At 41.7% G+C, this 12,728-nt stretch overlaps 1 protein-coding gene across 1 annotated transcript in view; it reads right to left on the bottom strand.

Annotated features, from left to right (window-relative positions):
• LOC109402372 (endothelin-converting enzyme homolog) overlaps positions 1-12,728 on the bottom strand; it is an 87,707-nt gene that overhangs the window by 57,189 nt on the left and 17,790 nt on the right. The gene's annotated exons all lie outside the window — the stretch shown is intronic.

The raw sequence follows: 12,728 nt of genomic DNA, 5'->3' as shown, positions 1-12,728 counted from the left end.
CATTAGAATTTTTTCAAGTATACCTTCTGTGGTATCTCCAAAAATATTTCTTGAGATTTCTTTAGACACTTCTGCTGAGATTCCTCCAGAAATTCTTGCTGGTAATCCTGCAGGACTTCTTCCAAGAATTTCTACAGATTACCTGTAGGGATGTACCTAAAATTTTATCCAAGAATTTCTTCAATAATTCTTTCTAGAACTGCTCCGTGGAATACTCTAGGAATTTATTTAGGGATTTTCCTAGGGATGCTTCTGAATTTTCTCTTGAGATAACTTCAGAAATTCCTGCTGGGGTTGCCAAGGCTTCATCCAGAGGTTTCTCTGGAGATCTCTCCAGGGATCTCTAAAGCAAATCTATGAATGCCTTTAATTACTTCTTCAGAAATTACTCAAACAATTCATCCAATCCTCAGAGGAAATCTCCAGGATCCGTCTATAGATTTTCCTGTTTCTCCTGTAATTTCATTTGGAATCCTAACAGGGATTACAATAGGAATCTCCTCAGAAATTACTCAACAGATTTATCCGAGAACTCCTCTAGAGGTTGCTACAGATATTACTAACGGAATTCCTTCAGGAGTTCCGGCAGTTTCGTCCTGTAATTCGTCGGGTAATTTCTCCAGCGAAGTCTACCCAGACGAAGGCCTTGACAATCGCATACATGCCAGACGCGATTACTTACGATAAGAAATTGTAGAAACGTGCAAGGCAGTCGGTCAGTGCGGATCAGGGAACTCCCTGAAACGCCTCTGATATTCTTTGGAACTCTCTTTGGAGCTTTTCTTGAATCCCCTGAGACGCAAACTGCCCCCCAAATGCCCCCGGGACCCCACTGAGACCACATGAACCGCTCCTGAGAACCCCTTTGGTACTCCTGAGACCCGTTGAGCCTCCGAAACTCCCTGGGACTCCCTTGAAACGCCCCTGACATCACCCGCAACTCTCCCTAAAATGCTCTAGAGGCCCCCTGCAACCCAATTGAGAGCCCCTGAAACGCCCCTGAGACCCCCTAAAGCGCCCTAAAATCCCTGGAGCTCGCTGAAACCCACTGAAGCCCCCGGAAACGTCCCTGCGATACCCTGAAACGCTCCTGAGACCTCCTGGTACGGTTTGAATCCCCCTGGGACCCCGTTGAAACGCTCCTGGGACCAAACGCGCCAACTTGTGACGTAGTTGGAGGGGCAAAGCTCTCCAAAATTGGACAAAATTCAACCTTTTTCAGCACAATGCACTAGTTTTCACGTGAATATGCATAAATTAGGTCAATTGTGTCAATATTTTCCGGATTTCATCGATTTTAAGAGGCCTTGCCCCCCCCCCAACTATGTCACAAGTAGGCGCGTATGCCTGGGACCATTTGAAACGCCCCTGGTACCTCCTGGTACCTCTTAAAATTCCTTGAGACCACCCCTGAGACCCTCTGAAATGCCCCTGAGAACCTCTGGAACTTCCATGAATCATCCCGAGACTCTTTGAAGCGTCACTGAGTCCCCCTGGAATAAGTAATGTCACAAGTAGGCGCGTATGCCTGGGACCATTTGAAACGCCCCTGGTACCTCCTGGTACCTCTTAAAATTCCTTGAGACCACCCCTGAGACCCTCTGAAATGCCCCTGAGAACCTCTGGAACTTCCATGAATCATCCCGAGACTCTTTGAAGCGTCACTGAGTCCCCCTGGAATAAGTAATGGCACAAATTTCCCAAATGGAGGAGAACTTGCCTCTGGAGCCGACCTACTGATACCTGAGTTCCCTGGAAACTTTCAGAAGATCCTCTTAGACTCCCCGAGACCCCCTGAAGCGCCCTTGAGACTCCCTGGAACCCTCAAAAACCCCAGGAGATGACCTTTAGACTCCTTATAACGCCTCTGAGACCACATGGTACCACCTGAAACCTACTGGGACCCTTTGAAACGCCCTTTATATCTCCTGGTACCCCCTTAAGACGCCCCTGGGTCTTCCACGGAACCCCCTGAGATCCATTGAAGCGTCTCTGAGGCCCCTTGAACTCCCTAAAAAACGCCCGTGAGATACATAAACATCCCATAGAACGCCTAAAAATCACTTGAGACGACCCTGAGATCCTTAAATGCCCCTGAACTTTTCTGTAATCCCATGAAACGCACCTGAGATCCTGTGGAACTACCCTAGAACCCCCTGAGGAATGCCCCTGAGGCTCCCTCGAAGCCTCTTAAAACGCCCCTGAGACCCCCTGAAGTGCCCTTGGGACCCACTAGAGCCTTGATATCTCCGGCTACCCCCAAAAAACTCCCTGAAACCCACTGGAACTGCCCCTGAAACGCCGCTGAGACCCCCTTAAAACAGCTGAGATGACCTTGAAATTCTCTTAAACACCCCTGAGTTCTCATGTGATCCCCTGAAACAACCTGGGACCTTCTGAAATGCCGAGGTCTCCTGGAAACCCCTGAGGTCCCTTGGAGCCCCCTGAGACCTTCTGAAACGATCCTGAAACCCCGTCAGACCCCATTGGAGACCTCTGAGATGACCCTGAGATACTTTCAAACGCCTCTGAGATCTCCAGGTACCTCATGAAATCCAATGTGACCCTCATGAAACGCCCCTGAGCTTCTCTGGAACTTTATTGTACCTTCTAAAACCTCCTGAAGTGCACATGAGTTCCCCTGGAACCTCCTTGAAACGTCCATACGATCTCCTGGTACCCACTAAAAATCCCAAAAACGTCTCGAAGACCAAATACAGCGCCCCAGAAGCCACACCCCCTAAACCGCCGTGAAACCCTATCGTATAGCTTTGAAGGCTTCTGAAAACCCCCTAAAACTCCTATAGTTTGGCCGGTTAAAAAACAACAAAGCCGCTGGAGCGATCAACTACCAAGCGAGCTTCTAAAATACGATGGTGAAGTACCGGTGAGAACACTACACTGGGTCATTACCAAGATTTGGGAGGAGAAAGTATTACCGGACGAATGGATGGAAAGTATCGTGTCTCCCATCTACAAAAAGGGGCGACAAGTTGGGTTACGGGAACTATTGCGTGATCAAACTACTGAGTGCTGCCTACAAGATACTCTCTCAAATTTTATGCCCCCGTCTATCACCGATTGCAAAAGAGTTCGTGGGGCAATATCAGGCTGGATTCATTGGTGAACGCGCTACAACGGACCAGATGTTCGCCATCCGCCAGGTGTTGCTGAAATGCCGCGAATACAACGTGCCCGCACACCACTTGCTCATCGATTTCAAATCGGCGTATGATACAACCGATCCAGACCAGCTATGGCAGATTATGCAGGAATGCGGATTCCCTGATAAACTGGTACGAGTGATAAAGGCGAATGATTTACGTATTTTGAGTAACAGGGACACTTTCGATTCCTTTCGAATCTCGCAGAGGGTTACGGCAAAGTTATGGTCTTTCATACTTGCTGTTTAACATTGCTTTAGATGGTGTAATAAGGAGAGCGGGGAAAAACACGAGTGAAGCGATTTTCACGAAGTCCGATCAACTGTTTGGTTTCGTTGATGATAGGGTAAAAGCACTAGACTTCGCCACTGCTAGTCTTCGTCCCCTCCATACAAATTCTATTTTTTATGTATGAAGTTGCGAAGATTAGAGCAGAATTTTAGGGGGTGAAGTCTAGTGTTTTTACCCTATTATAGCTCGTAAATTTGAGACCATGGCGAAGACGTACATCCGACTCAAGCATGGAGCCAGGAGAATCGGTTTAGTTATTAATGTGTCAAAGACAAAATACATGGTAGGTAGCAAAGGGCTCTAGGGAGGAATTACCGCGCCTGCCACCCCGAATTTCTATCGACGGTGATGAAATCGAGGCGTTTGAAGAATCCGTGTACTCGGGCTAACTAGTGATCACCGCCAATGACACCAGCAGAGAAATTCAGAGACGCATTGTGGCAGGAAATCGAGCTTACTTTGGACTCCACAGAACTCTTCAATCGTACAAAGTTCGCCGCCACACGAAGTTAACTATATACAAAACTCTGATTAGATCGGTAGTCCTCTATGGGCACGAAACATGGACCCTACGTGCAGAGGACCAACGCGCCCTTGGAGTTTTCGAACGGAAGGTGTTGCGTACCATATACGGCGGAGTGCAGATGGAAGACGGGACTTGGAGAAGGCGAATGATCCTCGATCTGCATCAGCTGCTGAGAGAACCAGCCATCGTCCACACCGTGAGAATCGGGAAGCTACGATGGGCGGGTCACGTCATAAGGATGTCGGATAGCAACCCGACTAAAATGGTTCTTGAGAGTCATTCGACCGGTACAGGAAGACGTAGTGCGCAGCGAGTTAGGTGAGGGCGATTTGCGGACCCTTCGCGGAGTGCGTAACTGGAGACGCATAACCCTGGACTGAGTAGAATGGCTGCGGAAAGGACACATATGTGGCCTTGGTATACAGCTACCTGTGACGGACGATAACAAATTCGTTAATGTACTTAAGCTTACCTAGTAAGCTTGTAAATACCCTACCACCGGAGGCTTGCTTCAGGTGTCTGGAACCAGGTTTCAAGTCAGCGGAAAAGCACTGAGAGGAACAAATTTTGTAGGAGATGTGGAGTTGCCGAACCCTTCAAAGTGCTTGATTTGTTCCGGGAAATCGGCGAACAGCAAGCACCCAAGGTGCGCGGCCTTCAGAAGAGCCACAGCTGACATGTCACAGCACAGTGCAGGTAACGCAGTTGAACCTGATCCACTGTGACGTAAACCAGAAACTGCTGCGCCAGGCAGTCGCTGAGGACGGTGGTCGTTCGAACAGTTCACGCAGATTCTGCACAGTATGTCGATCGTCTTGTCAGTATGAAGTTGGTATGAAGGCCGGTGTTAATTGCGAAGCGAATGGCTTAAATACCAGAGCCGTGGAATGAGGAAGCGGTTTCATGAACAACCGAAGTCAGATCCTACTAAAGACACTGGCCATGCTCGATATCGATCTGGCTAATGTTGGTAAAAGTAGCTTTAGCAGGAACATAGCGGAGTCGATCATCAACGACACCTTCTTGTAGTCCTTTAGGTGCTACTATAAATATACTTGACTTTTTGCTGAGATATCATTTTATAATCAATAACCGAGCACTCGGCTATGAAAATCTCGGCAAATGAATGCAAAAGAAGTTGAGCTCAACTAAGTGTGTATGCAGCTCATTTTAGTAGTGCTCAACGATCATGCTTCGTCTAACATGCATTGGGAGCCTCTAGTAGTAAACATATTTAACCCCTAGGCAGCAAACATACTAGCCGTGAGAGCGGCTGAGCCCCGCATCTGTTTGTTTATTTACCGATATTTACCACCTTTCCTGGCGCGTTGGCAAGGTAACGTGGCAATCGCATTGGAGTGGAACACATTGACCACCACCACCCAAAGAACTCACAAATCACACACCAGACAGTGTAGGTACCGTAAACAAACTTGCGGCGGCGACGACGCTTCGCGAAACATGTGGTTTCGGCCGATCTGCTCATGTGCTCGTGTGTCGTCGAGTGGTGGAGCTCACCACCATGCCACCCACCCACGGCTAAGCTAGTGCTGCTAGGGGATGGGGAAAATTGCATCCACCCACTAGAACACAGGGAGAAAATGAAAATCAAAAACCGCTGCCGGAGGCAAGCGCACAGAACGTTTTGCTTTTCACACGATTTTCCGGCGGGTTCGATGTCGTTTGCCGTTGGCGGGGCTTTTTACAACAACAGTTACTAACAGAAAAAGAGAGAAACGGATGAAAGTGCTTTCCAGATCATGATATTTCGAGGACACACGGCAAAGGCAATATGGGCGAAAGAGGGCCATGAATTATAACGCGTTCGGATCGGAATAGAGGAGAAACACCTAGGTACCTACATATGTCGTATGTAGGCGAGTTCAAAACTGATGCGAGATGGGAGGATAAGATTTGAAAATAATTTATCGTTAAAAAGTGATTCTGTTCTTTTTTTTCGGCGCGACTGAGCTTGAATCCAAGAAGTATTAATCCTTTGAGCAGTCTGTCTCTAGTATCTGCTTATGATTTGTGACGAATTTCGCCCCAAATCGTATTCGGAGTTGGCAGCACCCTCTCAGATTACAATGAAACTTTCTGGGTATGTACACCAAGACTGGATAAGCCACTTTGCATACTTAGTTTCTTCAAAATTTATCTGGACTGACTTTTGAAAAGGGCTAAACTTTTTTTATGGATTTTTTAAAAATGTTTTTAATCAAAAAATGACTACTCCTACAAAAAAGTGTTGTATGGGTGATTATCACAAAATAAGTCAAATTTTAAGAAAAAAATACTGAAAAAAATCCAAAATGAGCCCTACACTGAAAAAAACCATTTCTAAAAATTCAAAGTTGATTTAAAAAAAAACACCATTTTTGATTTTGATGAAATTTTGTCTCAAGACAGGTAATTATGTTCCCTACCAACCGTGCATACATCACAAGATAGGCACTTTTAAGGAAACAAAGTTTTTCTAACAAAAACTTTTTCATGTCCAAATTATTATTTTTTCAGTGTCTTTTTTTAAAAACAAACTAAACCAGTGAAGGTTATCTAGTAATCTCAAAATGCAATGAAACTTATTGTGTCATATGCGACAATGCAATGCACCCATATTCACGCAGCAGCACTCTAGAAGTACGAAACAATATACAGTTAGAACACGCATTTCATACGTGCTGCTGTAATTTCTACTCAAACGTTTCTACCCCATGTTCTTACCTAATATTAGGTAAGGCTATTTATTAGATTCGAACTACCTAATCGAAAAAAAAAATCAAGAGTTGTACCTAAAGCAAATATGAACAAAACAAGAAAATGAATCGGTATCATTCAACGTGTTACTTCTCTTTGGTTATTAAAGGCAGTTCTGAAAAGTAATGGATCAATCGTATAAATCAAAATTCAACAAATTCAAGTGCAGTGCAAAAATAAACAATCCAAAGTGCAACCGTCATAATCTACGGGGCATGTCATTAAGATTGATAGATAAGATTCATTCCATGGGATATACACATGAAATCGACGAATCGATGAGTATTTGTGAGTCATGTCGTGGATTGATAAGTCACAACAGAAGCCCGAATACGAAAAAACGCCGATCGGATGGAAACGACGAAACTATGCAACCATCATTTAGTGGGCAGCAACATCATGATGTTCCAGAGCCAGAACCGTCAACGAGTGGTCAACAAATCGAACATGAGCTGGGTAAGTAAGCCTTCAACGTGTTAGCTTCTTTTATATAACACATTTTGCAGTTCGTTGCAAAACTACATTTTTCAGTATTCTTCGTATTTATCCAACCCGGCAAGCCTCGTTGGATAAATGTACTACTTGTGCGAAAAAAAATCATTTTTGCAACTCGTTGCATAAATAACTATCATTAACTTTCCACTGCATTCATTATTATATTGTTAACCTTAACTTTTATCTTACAGATATGGTACCATCTATTCCATCATTGGAGTCAATTCCGTCAACAGATCAACTACAGGGTCCCCATAATATTGAGAAGTTTAATACCATTGCTGAAACATTGAGTTTATCGCCAATCTCATCTAGAAACATGAGAAGTATGGAATATCGCATAAACAAATCATTGCAGATTACGAAAGCAGTTCGAAAAAATATCTTCGGAATAGATTCAACGGATGTTGGCAAAGTGGAGGCGTATGACGAGATAATTATGCAGTTAAAGGATAAGTTCAATCACCCTACAACTGACAGAAGCGAACAGATTAAAATACTATCTGTACTTCCTAAGTCTTGGTCGGTAAATAAAATCACAAGAGAGTTTAACGCACCAATGTATATGGCGAGGCAGGTGAAGGATCTTGTTTATGAACAGGGTATTCTTTGTACCACCGAAAAAAGAAGGGGGCATGGTATTGATGACGATACAAAATAAATAGTAAGAGAATTTCTTGATGATAATGATATCAGCAGGCCAATGCCAGGAACAAATGATTTTGTTTCTGAGGTTCGAAATGGAAAAAAACAACTTTTGATGATGTCGCTCAAAGAGGCTTATATGATTTTTGTAGATATGTACAAAACTGTGAATATTGGTTTCACAGTATTTACACAGTTGCTACCAAAGCATTGTATTTTACTTGATTCTACTGGTATACATAATGTATGCATATGTACTATTCATGAAAATGTAAATTTAATGTTCAACAGTATAAGAATTGTGTCACAAGATGAAATAATACAAAAAATGCTTTGCGATATTTCCACCAGAACAGATAATTGCTTTTTCCGTGCTTGTGAAAAGTGTGCTTGTAATGAACACATTGAAGAGGAACTTACATTGATATTAGAATCAAATGACAAAGATGAGATTATATTTCAGCAGTGGTTGAATACTGATCGCTGTAATTTAGAAACGATTATTAAACCTGTTGATGAATTTGTTCCGTATCTTGTTGATAAAATTGACAAACTTATAACACACGACTTTATTCATAAACAACAATCATCATTTCTCAGAAATAAAAAAGATACATTAAAGGATGATGAAATTCTTGCGATTTGTGATTTCTCTGAAAACTATTCATTCATAATTCAAAACGCTGCTCAAGGATATCATTGGAACAACCCGCAAGCAACAATACACCCATTTGAAATTTACTATATGAAAGATAATAAACTTGTAAATGTTAGCTTCATTATCATATCGGAAGTAATGGCTCACGATACAGTTGCGGTCCAGTTGTTCATCTCAAAAATGATAGATTTTATGAAACAATTAACGAACTTTTCTAAAATTTATTTTATGTCTGATGGGGCAGCATCACAATACAAAAATAAGAAGAACTTTGCTAGTCTATGTAGATTCCAGTCAAAGCATGCATTAAGAGCAGAATGGCATTTTTTTGCAACGTCCCACGGTAAAGGTCCATGTGATGCTATTGGTGGCACTCTCAAGCGAATGGCAAAGAGAGCAAGTCTTGCTCGAGATTATGGAAATACCATAACAACTCCACGAGAGTTATATAACTGGGCAGTTGTACAGACAGATAAAAATACATATAACTAAATTAAATTTCTGTTACGTATCCACTGAACAGTACATTAAAATGTCAGAAGATCTCGAAGAAATATATAATAACGCCAAAACAATACCAGGCACTCAGAAATTCCATAGTTTTTTGCCTATTCCTGGCGACAAAGTGAAGGCAAACAGGTATTCTAATTCAGAAGATGAACCAAAAATATTTAGTATGATCGGAAAAAATAGAAAAGAGCATGTTTGAAATTGGCTCTAAGACACATATATTTATATTTGAAAAATTCATAATTATAAATAATTGTATATTTAAAAGTGCACTTCAATACATATTGCGATCAAACATTACATTTCCTAAGAAAATACATTTGTAATATTTTGAAGTTTTTTATGTATAGGAAAACCCTTCCAAATGATTGAATAAATAACACAAAATCTCCTAGAAAATTGAGTTTCATTGGATTCTGGGATTGTTATGGCCTTCACTGGTTTTATTGTTGATAACAAAATACACTGAAAAAAAAAATCATTCGAACAAGAAAAAGTTTTTGTTAGAAAAACTTTTTTTCCTTAAAAGTGCCCATCTTGTGATGTATGGACGGTTGGTAGGGAACATAATTACCTGTCTTGAAACAAAATTTCATCAAAATCAAAAATGGTGTTTTTTTTTAAATCAACTTTGAATTTTTAGAAATGATTTTTTTCAGTGTAGGGCTCATTTTGGATTTTTTTCAGTATTTTTTTCTTAAAATTTGACTTATTTTGTGATAATCACCCATACAACACTTTTTTGTAGGAGTAGTCATTTTTTGATTAAAAACATTTTTAAAAAATCCATAAAAAAAAAGTTTAGCCCTTTTCAAAAGTCAGTCGAGAAAAAAAAAATGGAAAAATGAGTATGCAAAGTGGCTTATCTGGGCAAGGTCTACACACCAAGAAAGTTTCGTTGTAATCTGAGAGGGTGCTGCCAACATTTGTTCGAGTTGGCGCGAAATCCGTCTTGTGTAGTGTGGATAATGATTTGAAAAATTTGAACTACTGTGCTGTGTCTAGTGGGAACAAACAATAAAGTTCCTACTTCATGCTTCCACGAGTCAAGCGATGACAAAGACCGCCAGCTAAGAGTTGTGTGCTTAGCTGGTAGTGCAACCTGGGCACTGTTGTTCTTTTGACTTCAGTTAGATTAAGGAGGTACGTCCCGAGCGTCTGTTCACCATGGAGGTGCGGCTCAAACAGCGTCTGTTCTGGCATCCAGCGGCTGAGTATGAAGTGCTTCTCCACCGGAAGCTATACCTAATAATGTGGGTCATCGGAAGCGTTTTCTCAGATCAAAGCTTTTTTGGTTCCGTTTCGGGTCCTGAGTATCTGTGCAAAATTTGAGCACGATCGGTTGCGTCTACACTTTGCGCATTGCAATTGAAATTTGTATGGGATTTTGTATGAGAAAACATACTTTTTTGCATTTTAGCCATAAGTTGAAAAAGTTTGTCTGAAACTTTTTAACCGATACTGTAAATTGATAGCCTAGGATGTTCTGAAGAACTTTGTTGAAGACCGCAAAGCGATCCGGTGCTTATGAAAATAGTTATAATCAACGAACCGCATGCATGTGTTTATGTTTTAACATGTAAAGGAATAACAATAGCAACAAAATCATGATGTTTCACCAAGCAATGCCAACGCTATAACTTTTTTCATAAGCATCAGATCACTTCGCGGTCTTCGACAAAGTTTTTCAGGACACCCTAGGCTATGTTTTCACTTCAACGGTTACACGGTTTTAGAAAAATTCGAGATTGTTATGAGAGAAACGCAAAAAAGTGTGTTTTCCCATGTAAAACCCCATACAAACTTCAATCGCGATGCGCAAAACGTAGACATAACCGATCGTGCCCAAATTATGCACACTTATTTGGGTCCTGAAATGGTATCAAAAAAGCTTTGATCTGATAGGATACCATTGAATTTTTCACTTTTCCATATAAACGATGGTGGAAGCCCCACCACGGTGGATACCCAGACAATTTATATTTACACGTATAATGAAGTTTATGTTCATATTATACGTACTTTTATGCGTTAAAGTTACATCGTATAAGGTGCAGTAAAAGTGCCTTATGCGTACAAAAGTGGAGGCGCTATACGTGCATTGACGGAACAATAATAACGCTATATGACTTGAAGCGATATCTTATGCGATGTACCGTGAGCACTATTGCGATGTAATTCAGCAGCATCTAATACGACTCAATAATATTCAAAAAAACAATTCTTGTCAGCTCGATATCGAACTAATGACCTTTGGATTGTTGAACTACACTTCATACTTAACACCAAACGCTATACTTATGACACAAGCTGATTAATTATCATGATATTCTACCTCACCTTGACCTCACCTCAGTGTTTGTTGGAATGCACTTGGTTCACATGCGCTGTGCGTGTTTGACAGAGTAGCTGGAGTTAAAAACGATGAAGCACCATTTCCCGCGCAGTTTTCACTACCCCTCTCTGGTTAGCATTGTCTGGTCCCATTGTTGATTATCAAGCCAAAAAAACAAATAATGATGGCTTTGTAATCATAATTACGGCTGTTCACTTTCTTGTAGCATTTTGGCACTGCATTCACAGTTCAACAGCTACTCTTTCATTGTTATCACATATAAAGTCGCATTATGTCAGCATAAACACTTCTAGCTTATGCGAGTTTGTATGCACACTTTAACGAGTTTATTTGTACTTTTATGCGATTTCATCTGTACACCAATGCGATTCAAACAGACACAATAAGAAAAGTACCAAGCGAAGTCGTATAATCATCGCATTACGCAATTATGCGAATTCATTTGACGCTTTGCGGGTTTACTCGCACGCTTTTGCGAATAAGTAAAGTTCATCGTAATAAAACATCAGAATGTCATCTACTACGATGTACGATGTATACCAAATAAAAGTTGATTTGTATTCTTATATGAGTTTACCTGATACGTCGTAATAAGTTCAAAAAATATCATCATATGCGATGAATGTTATCCGTCCGCTGAACATATATGCGATAGTGGCTTAAAATAGTACTTTATGCGATGTACAGCGTGCATTCTTATACGACTTCTGGTTGTCTGGGCCAACAACTTACTGTTTCCGAAACCAAAAAATCATTGCAGAAACCGAAAATGAAATATTACGAACTGATTCAACGGCAACGACTTTTATCGCGAAACAACGGACAAGAATTGGAACTTGGAATGTAGGGTAAACTGGCATAACTAGTCAATGATTCATGCCGTATGAAACTTGAGATCCTAGGACTGAGCGAAGTCCGTTGGCCGAACTTTGGAGAACACAGGTTGGCGTCGGGTAACATTCTGCTATACTCTGGCCTACGGGGTGAACACGCTCCTTGCCACCGTGGAGTTGGTTTCCTGCTCAGCGCTCACGCCCACGCTGCGCTCATGAAGTGGCAGCCTATTAATGAGAGGATAATTGTAGCCAGATTCAGAATACGGATTCGAAACCTTACCATGATCCAATGTTACGCGTCAACCGATGCTGCCGAATTGCAAGATAAAGAGAACTTTTACAGTCAACTGAATGCTGTCGTGGACAAGACTCCGAAAGGTGATATCAAGATCCTCATGGGCGACTTCAACGCGAAGGTTGGTTCCGACAACTCGGACTATGAACACGTCATGGGACGCCATGGTCTCGGAGAAATGAGCAAAAACGGAGA

Source organism: Aedes albopictus, chromosome 1 (genome assembly GCF_035046485.1).
Source record: "Aedes albopictus strain Foshan chromosome 1, AalbF5, whole genome shotgun sequence".
Classification (NCBI taxonomy): domain Eukaryota; kingdom Metazoa; phylum Arthropoda; class Insecta; order Diptera; family Culicidae; genus Aedes; species Aedes albopictus.
Note: the sequence above shows the minus strand (reverse complement) of the source record. Positions and strands in the feature narration are given on the sequence as shown.